Source organism: Geotrypetes seraphini, chromosome 2 (genome assembly GCF_902459505.1).
Source record: "Geotrypetes seraphini chromosome 2, aGeoSer1.1, whole genome shotgun sequence".
Taxonomy (NCBI): Eukaryota; Metazoa; Chordata; class Amphibia; order Gymnophiona; family Dermophiidae; genus Geotrypetes; species Geotrypetes seraphini.
This window is the reverse complement of record NC_047085.1, coordinates 439467964-439485933: the sequence shown is the minus strand read 5'-3', so window position 1 is coordinate 439485933 and position 17970 is coordinate 439467964. Positions and strand designations below refer to the sequence as shown.

The following is a 17970-nucleotide window of genomic DNA, read 5'->3' as shown; positions in this document are numbered from 1 at the left end:
AACATTGATGAGTTGAGTTACTTTAGATTTAATTTTCTTGATGACCAGCAGAACCACACAACAATGCTCAACAGAACATCCAGTAAGTTTTCCAACCGGCTACAACCTCACACTGACTCTGTAGTCATCAAATATTTTACATATCATCAACCCAAACCTACCCCCCCTCACTCTAAAACTTCCCCGCTCAATATTGTGTCACAAAAAGAACAGGAAAAATAAATAAATACATTTGAAAGTCATCCTCTTGCAGCTCCCATGCTGGTAGCCCAGGGACCAATATTTTAATGGACCCTGAAACTTAGCTGTATCCATAATAGGAAGACAACTGAACAATACCAAAGGCACCCCAGTCCAGTAAAATCAGTGCCATCCCTCATGGACATTGCTAAGATCCCTCCCCCTGCCTTCCCAATGTTTAATAAGGAGGATAGCCTTACAGCTGGCATGAATACCCTACTGCCCATCCTTGAGTCCTGACTACAAAACCCAATTGCCTTCTGGCATCAAACAGTGAAGGCTGACATATACCAACCATCTCCCCCCTCCCCCCAGCCACCCCAAGTTGAGTTACTTTAAAGTGGACATGAAGCAGAAGCTGGTAGCAGTTTTTGGTGAACAGACACTGTAGTTGCAGTACTTTTACTTTTCACACAGAAAGTATTATATTAGGCAAGAACTTTTTTACTTAAGAATATAGGTATTGGCTGAAAAGTTATATTTTTAATGATATATGAAAGTTAATCAAGTGTATATTTATAAGTTCGAATGATTTTTCTTATACACTTGTAATATGTAAAAATGAATAAAGAACTTTAAAACAAAATGTGTTCTTCACTGTACTTTTACTTACATATTAAAATATACATTTTTTTTAACTTTTAATTAAGTATTTTAAACCTAGTACTTTGACCAACATTGGTATTAATTGTATTGTTTTTATTGATTTTATTTGTGTTTTGTATGTTACCTGCTTAGGTGTAAATGGGATATAAATATTACAAATAAAATATACACTACTCCCCAAACTCTATATAGGTCAGCCAAATTTGGGTGCAGATCGCAGGTGCAGTACCGCGCACCCGTCTCTCACCTCTTCAATCTGTTCAAAATTCTGCTGCATGACACATATTCCGTGAGAGCCGCTATTCTCACGTTACCCGTCTCCTCAAATCACTTCATTGGCTCCCTGTCCATTTCCCAATACAGTTTAAACTCCTCTTACTGACTTACAAGTGCATTCACTCTGAAGCCCCCTCCCAATATCTCTCCTCACTTATCTCCCCCTATGGTCCCCCCTCCCCGTGATCTCCGCTCATCGGGCAAGCCCCTCTTATCTGTATGCCTGGGAACAGGTTGCCTGAATCAATACGTCATGCTCCATCCCTGGCAGTGTTCAAATCCAAGCTAAAGGCCCACTTTTTTGAAACTGCCTTCAACTCTTAACTCCCACTCACTGCTGTCAGATACCTATACCCACTGTATCATTTCCTCTACCATAATCTCCCCAACCCTGTAATGTCCTGTCTAAATTAGATTGTAAGCTCTTCTGAGCAGGGACTGTCTATTGCAGTGATGCCCACACTTTTTTTGGCTTGCGAGCTACTTTTAAAATGACCAAGTCAAAATGATCTACCAACAATAAAAAATTTTTAAACACAAAGCACACTGTATGCAGAGAAAATGTTAATTATCATTTATATTATGGGATTTTTTTTCAAAGAGGTCAAGGCAGATGACTTTAAAATATGCAATGTCACCTCAGTAAACAGACAAATATATCCCCTCCCTTTTTACTAAACCACAATAGCAGTTTTTAGTGCAGTAGGTGCGCTGAATGCCCCACGCTGCTCTCGACGCTCATAGGTTCCCTGCGCTAAAATCTGCTACTGCGGTTTAGTAAAAGGGGGCCATAGTACAAAATATCGACAGCAGATATAAATTCTCAAAATGGACACATTTTGATAATGAAATTTAAAATAAAATCATTTTTCCTACCTTTGTTGTCTGGTGATTTCATGAGTTTCTGGTTGCACTTTCTTCTTCTGTGCATGTAATATTTCTTCACTCCTGCATGCTTCATCTCTTCCAGACCTCATTCCATTCCCCAACCAACATCTCTGTCCTTCCATGAGTCCAACTTTTTCTTCCTCTCTCCCTGCCTGCCCCCTGCAACCCGACACACTCCATTCCCTCCCCCTGCCCCCTCTCCTTTCTTTCTTTCTGTCTCCCTGCCCCCCTTTCTATCTTTTTCTCTCTGCCTGTCTTTCTTTCTGTCTCCCTGGCCCCTTTCTTTCTTTCTGTCTCCATGCCCCCCTTTCATTCTTTCTGTCTTTCTGTCTCACTGTTCTGCTTCCCTGTCTTTCTGTCTCCCTGTCTGTCTCCCTGTTCTGCCTCTCTGTCTTTCTTTCTCTCCAAGCCACCACTGGGGCTATCATCTGGAAACAGGCCCCCAAGCCACCGCCGAAGTCTTGGAACAGGCCCCCAAACCACCGCTGCCATTGCTGCCGAGTTCGTCGTGTTTCCCGACACCGCAACAGACCAGCAGCCTCCCCCCTCCTCCCCCCCCTCCCCCGACATCAATTCTGACGTTGGAGAGGAAGTTCTGGGCCAGCCAGGCAGCGATTGGCTGGCCCAGAACTTCCTCTCTGATGTCAGAACTGACATCGGGGGGGGGGGGGGCTAGCTTGCCTGGTGCTTCTGTAGTCACTGCTGGCCTGCTGTGGTGTTGGGGAACAGGGAGAACGCAAAGGCAACGCGAGTCTATCGCTGAACCCTGGATGGGCTCCGTGATCGATCCTTTGCGATCGACTGGTCGATCATGATCGACCTTTAGGGCACCCCTGATCTACTGTATGTTAATATGTACAGCGCTGCGTATGCTTTTTCAGCATTATAGAAATAATAAATAGTAATAATAGTATAATTGGCAATAAATTGGCACTAATTAGGAATTACATGTGCATCTGCCTTATGTTCTGTAGCCATAGAAGAAGCATGGGCGAGCCAGGGGTGTTCCACGAAATTAGGCACAGTGGCTTAGTGAGGGTAGGAGGCACCTGGGGTAGTGGTATACTCCTCGCCACCCCCTGTGCCACACTTGTGCCCTCCCTTCCTATGCCCGAATCTATTTAATTTTCACCAGCACAAGCAGCTACTCTGGCCTACTGCTCACAATGCCATTGGCTTTCCCTCTGACATCACTTTCTGGCCCCGTGACCCAGAAGTGATTTCAGAGGGAGCCAGGCTGGCATGAGCAGCATATTAGAGTAGTTGCTTGTGCTGGTGAAGATTTTAAAGAGGTACCGGGGGGGGGGGGGGGGGGGGGGGGAGGGGGGGGCAGGGAATGGAAGGCATGAGCGTGGTATGGGGAATGGAGAGGTGCTGGTGCCCCTACCAAGATGCCCCCCCTTTTACTACACCACTGATTAGGTACAATGTTACAGAATACTTGGATTTGTACTCCTCACCGCATCAGCTGGGTGCATGCATTTATAGCAGCTTTTAGCAGGTGTAAGTAGTTGCCTGCAAACTTAGGCACAGGAAGCATGCTATGCTTAGCTAGTATTCTATAAAGAGAGCTCTGTGCACAGCACCTTCAATGGAATACTAGTTTAGTGCAGATCTAAATAGCACCTAATTGTGAGCACCATTTACTGAATCTGGCTTGTGCCACCTACATGTGCCCTTACACAATTGCGACAGGTATTATGCTGCCGCTTACCCACATAAGTATACGTTTATCCAGTGGTTTCTAATCCTGATCCTCGGCGCTCACCCAGCCAGTCAGATTTACAGGATATCCGCAATGAACATGTATGAGAGAGAACTGTGTGTGCTGCCTCCACTACATGTAAATCTCTCCCATGCATATTCATTGTGGATATCCTGAAAACCCGATTGACTGGGGTGCTTACAGGACCTGGTTTGGGAACCATTACGCTTATCCACAAAAGTGACAGGATTCTGTACACTTATACAATCAAGTGTTACACAAATGTGGGCACCTTATTACAGATTTGCCCTTCGATATATTAAATTTATTTATTCATGGCTAGTTCGGATTATTCTTATGCTAGCTGTACTCTGCCCAGATATCTGCCTTTATCTGCCATCATGTTTCTTTGGAAGAGGTGGTGGAGACTGTGGCTGAATTTAAGAGGGCCTGGGATAGGCACGTGGAATCTCTCAGAGAGAGAAAGAGATAATGGTTACTGTGGATGGGCAGACTAGATGGGCCATTTGGTCTTTATCTGCCATCATGTTTCTATGATATTTAGGGTGCCACCAACTACGGATAAATGATTTTCTCAGGCAAAAAGTGAGGTTTTACCTTCCAAGAAAATTAAATATCAATATGAGGGGGTGCTGAAAAGTTCTCAGCCCAACCCAAAAGAGAATGATTTGGATAAGGTTCAACCAATGATCTGAAACAATGACAAAAAAAAAAAATTGAATTTTGTTTCTGCAAATTGGCACTTAACAAAATAAGCTAGAGTGGCAAAATAACGCTCAGAATTTAGGAAGGTGGTTGGTTGGGCTGAGAAGTTTTCAGCACCCCTTTCGTATTTCAAGCCTTAACTCTTCATGCAATTCAGGCCTTGAGAAGCTATGGGTTTAAAGCTTACCCTGAAGAATAAGGGAGCATTCTGTTTTATTTCCTCTGGGATTCCAAGCTCATTAGTCACAGCACCAATTAAACCCTTTGTTGGAAAACCAGGGGAATGTGACACAGCATATGTACATGCTGGGAAGCTTCTTTCACACATAATATGGATCAGTAGTTCTGTATGGAAGCAAAGGCATCACATTAGGAGGTTGTGTGTATCAGCAGGCACAAGAACTTTAAAGGCTGTGTTTTCACCAACCATAGCAACTGAGATGTTTTAAGTGGGTTCTGTCCGCTTCATCCCTGCCTGCGTGAAATAAATTGCATGCGTTATTCTGAAGCATGATTTCAAATTACTGTAAGACTGCACTGGCATTGTCCAGAGCTAGAAGCCAGTTTCATTCGCAGGTGGATGAAACTAAATCCACGAACTACAAAGAGAGCTGTTATCAAAGGGGATTACTGTATTTACAAACTATGGGTTTGCTACCAACGACAATGATTAACTAGAAAACCAAAGAGTCAGCATCTGTACTGAAAGTATGTGAATTCTGAGCCAGTCAGGAGATGAAAATAGAAAATAGTTCAGCGCTAGGACTATTTATCTTATACATTGAAACTTATTCCCTTTTAGAGGGGGAGGGAGGGAGAAAAGAAAAGAGTTTAAAAAAAAAAGTGTTTTATTTTTCAATATAGTCTCCGGATCACTTTTACTGCAATGACTTTAACCCCTCTGAAAATAATTCTTCTGTTTGACCTTCAAACTAGGACATCACAACTGTTCACTTGAAAACCACTGTCCATGGAGAGATTTCCTCAAAGGAGCCAGGTCAGGACTGTAGGGTGGATGGTTCAGCTGCTGAAACCCAAATTCTCAGATGGCAGCCTGTGATTGTTGTGGCATATGCACCAGTGCATTGTTGTGAGGAAGCAGCATGCCTGCTGTGAATTTTCCTTGTCTTTTCTCCTTGATTGACTCGGCAAAGTTATCAATGTGTTGGTTGTCTTGTGTGGTATGAACTCCAGAAGCAAAAGTCCTTCATCATCCCAGAAAACAGTTGTCATGGCTTTGCCTGCAGATTTTTCTGTTTTGAACTTTTGGGGGGTGAGGGATGACTTGTGCTTCCACTACATTGACTCCATTTTGGACTCAGGTTCTCTGTGATAGACCCAGGTCTCATCTCCAGTCACCACATGATGAAAAAAAAATCACTTGGTCTTCACGGAGCATTTCCAAATTCTCCTGACAGGAACCTTGTGGCCTTCTGACATGGTGTCAGCATTCTTAGAACCCATCTTGCCCTAATCTTGGATATGCCCAACTTTTCATGAATTATTTTCCAAACTGTACCTGCCGATCTGCCCATTTCTTCAGCTATTCGGGAAATCTTAATTCGTCTGTCTGACAAAATTAAATCCTCGACTTTCTTATTCTCGTACATTTCTGTGGAAGTTGCTTCCACAGGCCATCCAGTGTGAGGGTCATCTTCACTGGACTCTCTACCCCACTTAAACTGATTGTTCCAACATTTTACTTTGTAGGATGATGGGGCAGACTCATCATTAACTGCAGTCATGCATTCATGGATCTCCCATGGCTTTTTCTCTTCTTTTGTGAGAAATTATATCTAGCAGTTTCTTATTTGATTTGCACAAGGACTCGCCTGACATCCTGTCTCTTGGAATGTTAGACTATATTATTTATGTAGACTTGCACTGAGCCACAACTGTGCTAAGTCTTACTGTGCCACAACAACTACCTACTTTCTTTCATACTCAGGTAGATAAATTATTGAATACCCCTCGTAATGCGTACTGTAACCTTTTCTCATCCAAGCCCTGTAACATGTGGAAAAGGGCTTTTGTAAAATTACCCTCTGGCTTACACATGAATAAAGTATACATAGAGAAGTTTTCTGTCTCCTTTTATGTAACCTGACTGTAGGTGTGTTCAAGGGATGAGTTTGGGTAGAGCGTAGGTAGAGTCACATAGTACATTCTGTTTAATTTCCTTCGAAAAGATACAAATAAGATGGAGTTAGTCCAGAGGGTGGCTACTAAAATACAGTAGTCAGTAGTCTTCATCATAAAGCATATGAGGACAGACCTAAAGATGTCAGTATGTCTACTTTGGAAGAAAGGCAGGAGAGGGGAAATATGCTAGAGACATTTAAATATCTTGGTGGCATAAAAACAAAGGATACAAAAGTCTCTTTCAATTGAAAGGAAGCTCTGGAATGAGGGGGGCATAGAATGAATCAAAAGAATATAGGAGTAACCTGAGAAAATACTTCTTTCTGGAAAGAATAGTAGATGCACAAAATGGCCTGGTGGTGGAGAAGAAGATTGTATCTTAATTCAAAAAAGCTTGGAAGAAGTACTTAAGATCTCTAAGGAAAAGGAAGGGATAGTAGTTAGCATAGATGGGCAGACAGAATAGGTTATATGATCTACCTTCAATTTTCTCTGTTACATGATTATTTTATATCATAGGCCAGATACATATGCATAGACCATATACAGTAGAATCCTAGTTAACCAGTATTCAACTAACTGGCATATCAACCAACCGGCAAAAATTAAAGTCTCCTGCATTCCTCACACAACAACCTCACTTCCAAAGGAAAGGACCTGTCGGGACTGGCTGGAAGCGGCCTCTGCTCACCAGCTGCAGCTACTGCTTCAGATAAGTGAGGGAGGGAGGGGGGTTGTCAGGACCAGCTGCCACTGCTGTTTCAGGGGATGTAGGGAGGGAGATTTGTGGCTACTGCTGATGCTTCGGGAGAGCTAAGTAAGGGGGGTCAGATCTGCAATGAGGGAAGGAGGGCAGACCAGAGGGCGGGAAGAGGGCCAAACCAGGGGGGGGCGGGGGAAGAAGTGACAGCTGGAACTGCAGGGTGAAGAGCACAGGAGGGGAGATGGATGGATGCTGGAACTATAAGTGTGTGGGGGGGGGGAGGAGGAGAAAGCACAGTTACTTACCGTAACAGGTGTTATCCAGGGATAGCAGGCAGATATTCTTGACTGATGGGTGACGGCACCGACGGAGCCCCGGTACGGACAATTTTAGAGTGATTGCACTCTAAGAACTTGGAAAGTTCTAGCAGGCCGCACCGCGCACGCGCGAGTGCCTTCCCGCCCGACGGAGGCGCGCGGTCCCCAGTTAGGATAAGCCAGCTAAGAAGCCAACCCGGGGAGGTGGGTGGGACGCAAGAATATCTGCCTGCTGTCCCTGGATAACACCTGTTACGGTAAGTAACTGTGCTTTATCCCAGGACAAGCAGGCAGCATATTCTTGACTGATGGGTGACCTCCAAGCTAACAAAAAGAGTGATGGTGGGAAGGTTGGTCATTAGGAAAACAAATTTTGCAAAACAGATTGGCCGAAGTGACCATCCCGTCTGGAGAATGCGTCCAGACAATAGTGAGATGTAAAAGTATGAACTGAGGACCAAGTGGCAGCCCTGTAGATTTCCTCAATAGGTGTGGAACGGAGGAAAGCCACAGACGCTGCCATGGCTCGAACTCTATGGGCTGTGACAGAACCTTCCAGTGTCAGTCCAGTCTGCACATAACAGAAAGAAATGCACGCTGCGAGCCAATTGGACAGCGTACGTTTAGAAACAGGATGTCCCAATTTATTCAGATCAAAGGACAGAAAGAGTTGAGGGAATGATCTGTGGGGCTTAGTACGGTCTAAATAGTAAGCTAAAGCCCGCTTACAGTCCAAAGTATGCAGAGCCTGTTCTCCAGAATGAGAGTGAGGTTTCAGAAAGAAGACAGGCAGAACAATGGATTGGTTGAGATGGAATTCAGAGACAACCTTAGGGAGAAACTTTAGATGTGTACGCAGAACTACCTTGTCATGATGAAAGACGGTAAAAGGTGGGTCTGCTACTAGTGCATGGAGCTCACTGACCCTCCTGGCAGAGGTGAGAGCAATCAGGAAGAGAACCTTCCAAGTGAGAAATTTGAAAGAAGCTGTGGCCAAAGGTTCAAACGGAGGCTTCATTAAGGCTGAGAGAAGCACATTAAGATCCCAGATCACAGGAGGTGCTTTAAGAGGTGGTTTCACATTGAAAAGACCTCGGATGAATCTGGAGACCAAGGGATGAGCTGAAAGGAGTTTCCCATGGACTAGCTCATGAAAAGCAGCAATAGCACTGAGGTGGACTCTGATGGAAGTAGACTTGAGACCAGAGTCAGACAAAGAAAGAAGGTAATCCAACAAGGTCTCCACAGCAAGGGACATAGGATTATGATGATGAAGAAGACACCAGGAAGAAAACCGTGTCCACTTCTGATGGTAACATTGCAGAGTGGCAGGTTTCCTGGAGGCATCCAGAACAGAGCGAACGGACTGAGACAAAAGAGTATCATTCGAAGTCAGCCCGAGAGATACCAGGCTGTCAGATGCTGAGACTGGAGGTTGGGATGCAGAAGGGTCTCCTGATGCTGTGTAAGCAGAGAAGGAAATTGTGGAAGAAGAAGAGGTTCTCTGGAACTGAGTTGAAATAGAAGGGAGAACCAATGTTGCCTGGGCCACCGTGGCGCAATCAGAATCATGGTGGCCTGTTCCCTCTTGAGCTTGAACAAGGTCCGGAGCATGAGAGGCAGAGGAGGGAAAGCATACAGGAAGAGATTGGTGGTGGGAACGTAGAAAGGCAGCCACCACAATCAGACATTTGGTGAACACTCTTGGAGAGGAGGCAAGACCGAAGGGTAGCACCTTGTATTGGTAATGACAATGGTTGATCATGAAGCGGAGGTACTGTCTGGAGGCCAGATTGACCGGTATGTGAGTGTATGCTTCTTTGAGATCTAGGGAACATAGCCAGTCGCCTTGATTGAGAAGAGGATAAAGAGTAGCCAGAGAAAGCATCTTGAATTTCTCTTTTACCAAGCATTTGTTGAGATCGCGAAGATCTAAAATGGGTCTGAGATCTCCTGTTTTTTTGGGAACTAGAAAGTAACGGGAGTAGAATCCCTGCCCCTTTTGATCAAGAGGAACTTCCTCTATGGCGTTCAGAAGAAGGAGGGATTGAACCTCTTGAAGAAGGAGGGAAGACTGAGGAGTGTTCAAAGCAGACTCTCTTGGCAGACTTTGGGCAGGTAGAGTCTGGAAATTGAGAGAGTAGCCGTGGCGGATGATGTTGAGGACCCACTGATCCGAGGTGATGATTTCCCAACGGCTTATGAAATGAGTAAGGCGTCCTCCTAAGGGCTGCGGAAGATGGGCAGAAGGAGGGAGACTGGCTATGTCCTGGAGAACCAAGTCAAAAGGGTTGAGTTGATTTCTGTGAAGGGGAGGTTTCACCTGCTGTTGCTGCTGTGCTGGTCTAGCAGCTTGCCTCTGTTGTTGCCTCTGACGCCTGGGTTGTTGCTGGGCCTGAGGTAAAGGGCGAGCCACAAATCTACGTTGATAGGCCGATTGTTGGCAAAAAGGCCTAGAAGGTGGGGTTTTCTTCTTTGTCTTAAGGAGAGTGTCCCATCGAGTCTCATGAGCTGAGAGTTTCTGAGTAGTGGAGTCCATGGATTCTCCAAACAGCTCATCCCCAAACAAGGTGCATTGGCCAGTCGATCTTGATGATTAACATCGAGTTCTGAAACTCTGAGCCAGGCCAGTCGCCGCATAGCCACCGACATAGCCGTGGCCCTAGAGGTCAGCTCAAAGGTGTCATAGATTGATCTGACCATGAACTTGCGCAGCTGTAATAGCGATGAAGAAGTTTGGCGAAAGGCGGATCTTTTACGGTCAGGGAGATATTTCTCAAAAGATGACAAAGACTGAATGAGATGCTTAAGGTAAAAAGAAAAATGGAAAGCATAGTTCCCTGATCTATTTGCCAGCATCGCATTTTGATATAACCTCTTGCCAAACTTATCCATGGCCTTACCTTCTCTACCAGGAGGGACAGAAGCATATACACTAGCCCCCGTGGATTTCTTTAAAGTAGATTCCACCAGTAAAGATTCATGGGGGAGTTGCGGCTTGTCAAAGCCTAGAATAGGTATGACCTTATATAAGGAGTCCAGTTTGCGGGGAGCTCCTGGGATGGTCAAGGGTGTCTCTAGATTTTTGTAAAATGTCTCTCTTAATATGTCATGGAGAGGAAGTTTGAGAAATTCCCTTGGAGGCTGGTCAAAATCCAGAGCATCGAGAAATGCCTTGGATTTTTTTGGACTCAGCCTCCAAGGGAATAGAGAGAGATTCACACATCTCTTTGAGAAAAGAGGTAAAAGAAGTTGCATCAGGTTTAGAGGACGGATCTAAAACAGAAGGATCCTCTTCCCCTGATGAACACTCTCCCTCTGAGAGAAGAGGGTCCTCCGAATCGCCCCACAGATCAGGGTCCCTTACTTGAAAACTGCGGTCCCGGGATTCCGGTGTGGAGGGTTCTAGGTGTCGAGTTTTATGCAACGACTTCCCAGACCTCTGTGAACCGGTACCGGGAGATGTTATAGGCTGTGTCGGTGCCGAGGTTTGAACAGCCTGGTGTAAGGATCTCAATTCCAGTGCTAAGACCGGCATAGATACCGAGGAAGTAGTATGCATCGGTACCGACAAGGTGGATGCCGACAAAGGAGGCTGCTCCACTGTCGGTACCGGAGGCTCTGACCGGACCGGGACTGGAAGGCTCGGTGTCAGAAGAGCAGGTAACAGCTGCTGTAGTTGTTCTTTAAGCTGTACTTGCAGGACGGCGGTAATGCGCTCGTCCAGTGAAGGCACCGGTACCGCTTTTTTCTTCTGCGGTACCTTGGGTGCCGCTCTACACTCCGAAGAGGAACCCAATGTCGAGGAGCTTATCTCAATCGGAGCGGAGCGCTTCCGCGGGCGCCTCGAGGTCGGCAGGATTGGGCTCGCTGCCACTGAGACCGGAGGGCGCTCCAGCGGGGAAGGCTTCTTAGCCGGCTTACCTGATGGGTGCGACTATGTGTCTATCCATATGTGTCTATCCGGCGCGGTGTCGACGAGGCAGGTGCCGACTGCGTCGGGGTCGAAGTGGGGCCCAGTGCCACCGAATCTGACATCTCGGTACCAAACAATAATCGCTGTTGGATTTGGCGATTTTTTAAAGTTCTCTTTTTAAGAGTGGCACAGCGGGTGCAGGTGGACGCTCGATGGTCAGGACCAAGACACTGTAGACACCAGTTGTGCGGGTCTGTGAGTGAAATTGGTCGAGCGCACTGCTGGCACTTCTTAAACCCGGGTTGAGGGGGCATGAAGGTAAAAACGGCTTCAGTCAAATCGAAGGCCGAGGCCTCGATGGTGGCAACAGGCCCCACTGGGGCGAAACTGAAAAAATGAAAGAAAAACGAATTAAGTTTTTTTTTTTTTTTTTTACAAAGAAAATAAAATGAGGAAAACAAATTCTCTCAACGAGTTTACGCGAGCGGGAAGGCGAAAGAGAAAAAAGTTTTCAACAGCCGTTGAAAAGTGTGTCTTCTTAGCTCCGCGGAAACTAAGAAACTGGGGACCGCGCGCCTCCGTCGGGCGGGAAGGCACTCGCGCTTGCGCGGTGCAGCCTGCTAGAACTTTCCAAGTTCTTAGAGTGCAATCACTCTAAAATTGTCCGTACCGGGGCTCCGTCGGTGCCGTCACCCATCAGTCAAGAATATGCTGCCTGCTTGTCCTGGGATAAAAAGTGATCCCAACTAGAATAAAGATCTCCACCTCCCATTGGCACTTGACACACCTTTCCGTATCTATTCCTCCCATATAAAAAAAGTCTATGTTGTGAGATATAGGCCCGATAACAAAGTCTGTACTGGCACTCTCTCAATTCAGCCGATTGTACCCAAAAGGGTATGGAGCGCAATACCTTGAATAATATCTCCACCCACACTCCAGTTGATCGCCAATTCTTTAGGGGTGTTCAGGAATGGCACTGGCTACCTTTGCACATTAGAAAGCAAAGCAATCTCGAGGCGTTTAAGAAATTACTGAAGAGGCATTTATTTTACATGATGAAATATGGGCATTAAGAAATTTGTATTTGTGCAAGCGCTGGTCGCTTATCTTGTTTGTTTTATATATATTTTATGCTGGACACATTAATGTATAGTGAAAAGATTTTTCCCCTGATGTAACCTTGTTAAGGCGAAACAAGTGCTTTCTGTCGGAAAGAAGCCGCTTGAAAAATTAGATGAAGAGACAACTGACCTGTTGAGAGAAGTGACTTCAAGATATGTTTGTTACGTTCTTTCACCCAATTGACTACGAACTGAAACTTTGTTGCCCCTGGCTGTAGTCATTGCAATTTGTTTTTGGCAGATCTAACCCACCTTTTTTCCGTTCAATGGTAATGATGACAGAAATTGAATTTTGAGGAACATAAATGGTTATCCCTCCTGCTGTCATCCAGATTTGAAGTACGGGAGAGGTTCAGGGGGTGTGGGGGATTGTTTGGCAGGAAAAAAGTGGGCATCTCTTCTGCCGATTTTTGTTAAACTTAGGGAGGGAAGAGATCGGTTCAGGGGGTCCTGGAAAGGGGGAGGTGGATCAGTTCAGCAGTATGTGTGTGTGGGGGGTGGGGGGGGTGTAGTGACAAGAGGGAGTGGGCATCCCTTCTGCCTCTATTTTGGTACCAGGGGGAGCATCACTGGGGAGGGAGCAGCTCACTTTTTTTTAACTTATGGCAGATATTGTGCATGTATAACACACACACAACATCTGTGCCATTAAAAAAAAAAGCCCTCATAAGTTAAGTGGGAGAAGCATTAAGGAGGTTTTGCATCCCCAACCCTATATGTCATGTCTGTCTGTCCAAGTTAGATTGTAAGCTCTTCTGAGCAGGGACCGTCTATAAATGTCAAAATGTGCAGCACTTCGTACACCTTTAAGTGCTATATAAGTGATAAGTAGTAGCAGTAGTAGTAAAGGAGGGTGGGAAGGAAGGAACAGATGCTGGACCTTCAAGTGGGGGTGGGAGGATGATAGAGAGATGAAGAGAGAGTAATTCAGACCAGAAAAGGGAGGTGGGAAGAGAGACAAAACTGCAGTTAAAGTGAGAGAGAGAGAACAGAGAGAACTGGAACCTGAGAAGGAAAAGGCAGAGAGGAATTTCAGGCCTTAGGATAGGGGAATTTTTTGCTTTTATTTACTGTATTTCAATATTAATATCAAGTCAATGCAGAGTTTATGGTGTGTTATGGGGTATAGTATTAGTTAGGCCTATTTTTAATAGTAACTCTTAAGCAACCAGAAACTACATTTATCTGACATGTACCAATCCCCATAAGTGCCGGATAACTGAGAGTCTACTATACATGATAGACACATAGTTCAAAAGTGTGTGCTTTTACACCAACTCTCAAGCAGGTTTAAATGTACAAAAGTGCATTTACTGACAAATGTTGTACGTTTTGTGAGGTAATTTTCTAGGACAGACACTTATTTTCTATTTATAAAATAGCTCCCCCAAAAGGTGCCTACTTGGACTTCCTCCTTGGATGACCCATAAGATTACCTTCATAAGGAGTTTGCAGCCTAGTCCTTAGAACACCCCTAGCCTGTCTGCTTTTCAGGCTATCGAAAATGAATATGCAAGAGACAAGTTTGCATACAACAGAGGCAGTGCAAGCAAATCTGTCCGGTGCATAATAGCTTGTGGGTGTGTTCCAAGGCCTGGGTTAAGAATGGCTACCCATAGGCTTCAGAAACCACAGGAAGGAACATGTCCAAAACCTTATTAGAGGTTGATGCACTAAGCTCTGATCAAATGGGCCACTACTGTCCATTAATTAATATGAATGGTTCATGTTAACTACATGAGAATGAATGGAATTTCTTGTAATAATGCTGCTATAATTTAAAAAACTAAACCTTAATTATGGTATATTTCCCAGAGTTAAGTTTCTCACTGTCATTTGCATGATTTAGTACACCAGAACTTAGGAAAAGAGACGATGCACTTAATTACACAGCTCTGTACCTATGTTCTGAACAGATTTTGCAGCAATATCCAGCAAGGCAGCAAACAAATCACACAAGATTTCACAAATAGAACTGCAAACCTTACTTTAACATATCGCCTATTAATGCACCCTAGTCCATTGGCCTAAGACAGCAGTTTTAAAAACTTAGAAATATAGAAACATAGAAGATGACGGCAGAAAAGGGCTACAGCCCATCAAGTCTGCCCACTCTGCTGACCCAATTTCCTTATCTTGACCCTCGTAGGGATCCCTCATTTTACTTACACCGACCCCTGACTTCTGCTGGGCCTGTCAGCACTGCAATTGTAAAATGCCAAGAACACCAGCAGGGCACAATATATTTAGGATTTAAGTCTTAATATACAGTATACAGTGCTACATGTGATCCTGTGCCTCTTAATTGATTTCCTTTATGAATATAGTTTGGGAAAGTAATTTTGACCTTTATTAAGAAAATGAAACCTTGCCTCCTTTGACATTTGGGATGGCAGCTCTGCTGTTCAGCGTCTTCAGGACTCCAGTTCCTCCTCATTGTGCCCTACTGTACCGCCACTCCCCAAAATAATCACATGGACTAAGTTGTTTCTAGCGTTTTGTTTTCCACTTGGGGAAGTAAAACTGCTCTGCCAATTAGCTTCCGAAAATAAAGCTGAACTGAGACACAAAACGAAACAGCACCAAGACTTGCCAGAAGATGTATATACAGTAATTGAAAATCGAGCCCCATTTTACCCATTAATGTCTAGTAAACTGCTCGATTAGCAAATTCTTTAAAACCCTCTCGGGCTCCCTTCCCAAAAGCCACAGGACCGTGAAAAATCCTTTTCCAAAACAGGGACATGATTCTTTAAAGGAATTTCCTGAAGGGGATGCAAAGCAACTCGTTTTCTTAGTTTGAAAAATCATCCTGATTAGCATGACAACCATTTAGCATATTTTTTTAAAAAGATTGCAAATATTAGTCCTCTATAGGGGGGGGGGGGACCCCTTCCAATGTACTCACTTGCACAATTATTCCGGTAATTGAAAGGAGTGAAAGAAAGCCCTTTGAGCAGGAAGAGGCTTTAGACATCTGCCCCTGACATTTCCCTGCAGGAATGATGGGCTGTACCTCGGGGCTCCTCCGAGCAGCTTCTGAAGTGACCTCCGCACAAGGAAAACACATGGACGACTTCCTGCCCTGAGGACAGGGGGAGGGGAGCTGCTTTGTTTACTAGGAGATTTTACCCGCCAGCACTTCAGACTGGCCCCCTTGTGATCCTGCCACATGATCCCTTTCCCATCCTGCTCTGGGGGGGAAAAAAAAAAGGCAAACGAGAAAGCTCCTGGTTTTGTTCTCTCTCCAGCTACACTGAATATTCAAGTTTTTATCAGCTCCAAGACCATAAGTCCTCCCTGCCTCTCTTCCATGAAGGGGAACCTTCCCTCCTCCCTTGGCTGAAATTTAGAAAAGTAGCCCTAAACTGACAGTTGTTGCCCTTGTTTATTGACCCTTTTCTACCCTATAGTTTTGCTTTTTTTTTATAACCACTGTCACTGTCTAAATCTATAAAAGGTACTAAGGGCTCTCCTTTGACTAAGCCACGATAGCGTTTTTAGCACGCTCAGTATTGCGCGCACTATACCCACACTACGCGGCTAGAACTAACGCCAGCTCAATGGTGGCATTAGCGTCTAGCGCACTTGGAAATTCTGCGTGCGCTAAGCACGCGCTAAAACTACTATCACAGCTTAGTAACTAAAATGAGCCCTAAATCTTAGTGCACGCTTACTTGAGAAACAATGTTAATGCACAAGCTTCCAATAGTAAATGTGGGTGCAATAAATCTTAAGAACATAAGAATTGCCACTGCTAGGCCAGACCAGTGGTCTATCATGCCCAGCAGTCCAATCCCACAGCAGCCCTTAGGTCAAAAACCAGTGCTCTAACTGAGACTAGCCTTACCTGTGTAGATTCTGGTTCAGCAGGAACTTGTCTAACTTTGTCATTTTTTCTGCGGCCCTCCAAGTACCTACAAATCCAAAATGTGGCCCCGCAAAGGGTTTGAGACCACTGAGTTAGACCATATCTTTTTGAATTCCAAGACAAAGGAATTATTAAAGGGCAAATACCAAACAGGATCTTAAATGTTATGCAGGTCTACCTTTAAATCTTCTGGTGGTCTAATGGAGCAATCCTCATTCTTTACCTTGCCAAAATGGCTGCCAAGACTGCTGTGGGAAGACCCATCGACCATTTTGAGATAGGAAACAGCATAAGTTGAAACTGAAACGGAAATTCAGTCAGTCTCTACACTGAATATAGGGTCCCTTTTATTAAAGGGCACAAGAACAAGCTACCACACAAATTTGTTACAGAACTTTGTGGGATTTTCTCCTGTTTTATAAATATATTTTTGGGAGGGGTGGGGAATGGATGTATTTACATTATAATTATTGTGCGCTAACTGGTTAACACAACCATAACATAGGAATGCCTTCTAAATAGAAGGAGCTAAGTGCTTCTTCATTAAGTTTTTGCAGAGCTAATGACCTGCAAAAAGAAAAAAAAAATTCCTTACAAAAAACAGATATGTGACATTTGCAGATATTGTGCAGAAAAATCCTGTATTAAGCTAGATTACTTGCAAATTTTAGCATATTTTAGTAAAAGGACCCCAATACTGGTTAAAGAAACCTAAATAGCTTAGGCCTGCTATATCTGCAACTGACTTATTCACCAACATTAACTGGATGGTGTCTGAATATCACCGTTATCCAGCTAAATTTACTTTAAACCCTTTTTCCAAGTCCTCCTTGTTTTAAACAGATGTTTGGCCATAAGTCATGCATCTAGCAGTCCGGGAAATTTAAAACCAAACATTTATCCAGTTAACGTCTGAAGCAGTGGCGTACCAAGGGCGGGGTGGGGGGCATTCCGCATCAGGTGCAGGGAGCTCGAGGGTGCTGGAGTGATTGCCTGTGTGCAGCCTTCGGCTCTCCTAGACTCCACCCCCTCTGACATCAACTTCCTGTTCCGAGGTGGGGTCCATCAGAGTCAACAGCCAACCGCAGGCAGCGCACAACCAATACATGCCCCTTCCCAATGCCTGGATGAGGGGGGGGGGTTGTTCTGGCCAAAAGGCAAAGGAGGGTGCTCCGCCCCGGGTTCCCGCACCACCAGGCATGCCACTGGTCTGAAGTTAACCACATAAATACTTCTGAATATAGACCCTTGCAAGACTAGGAAACAAGTGTTTCTTGAGTTTCCAGAATCTTCAACTTGTTTTTTTAAGTCACAGTTTACTGAGCAGTTCAAACATTTGTAAACATTTTCAGGGCTCTTTGCTGCCCACTGGTTGCCATTCCTACCTGCCAGAAACTGCTTCAAGTGCTGAAAGAATGATCTGGAAAATTAAATCTGGGAAAGATTATTTTTGTAC

The 17970-nt window shown here is 44.7% G+C and overlaps 1 protein-coding gene across 10 annotated transcripts in view; it reads right to left on the bottom strand.

The window, feature by feature from the left end:
• Nucleotides 1-17970, bottom strand: part of KIAA1217 (KIAA1217 ortholog) — a 1295419-nt gene that overhangs the window by 727994 nt on the left and 549455 nt on the right. The window contains exon 1 of one of the 10 annotated variants that reach the window (XM_033931368.1): nt 15552-15763. The exons of the other annotated variants lie outside the window; for them this stretch is intronic. The gene's annotated coding sequence lies outside the window, so the exon portion shown is untranslated. Of the gene's footprint in view, nt 1-15551; nt 15764-17970 lie in introns of those variants that run through there. 10 annotated transcript variants of the gene reach the window in all.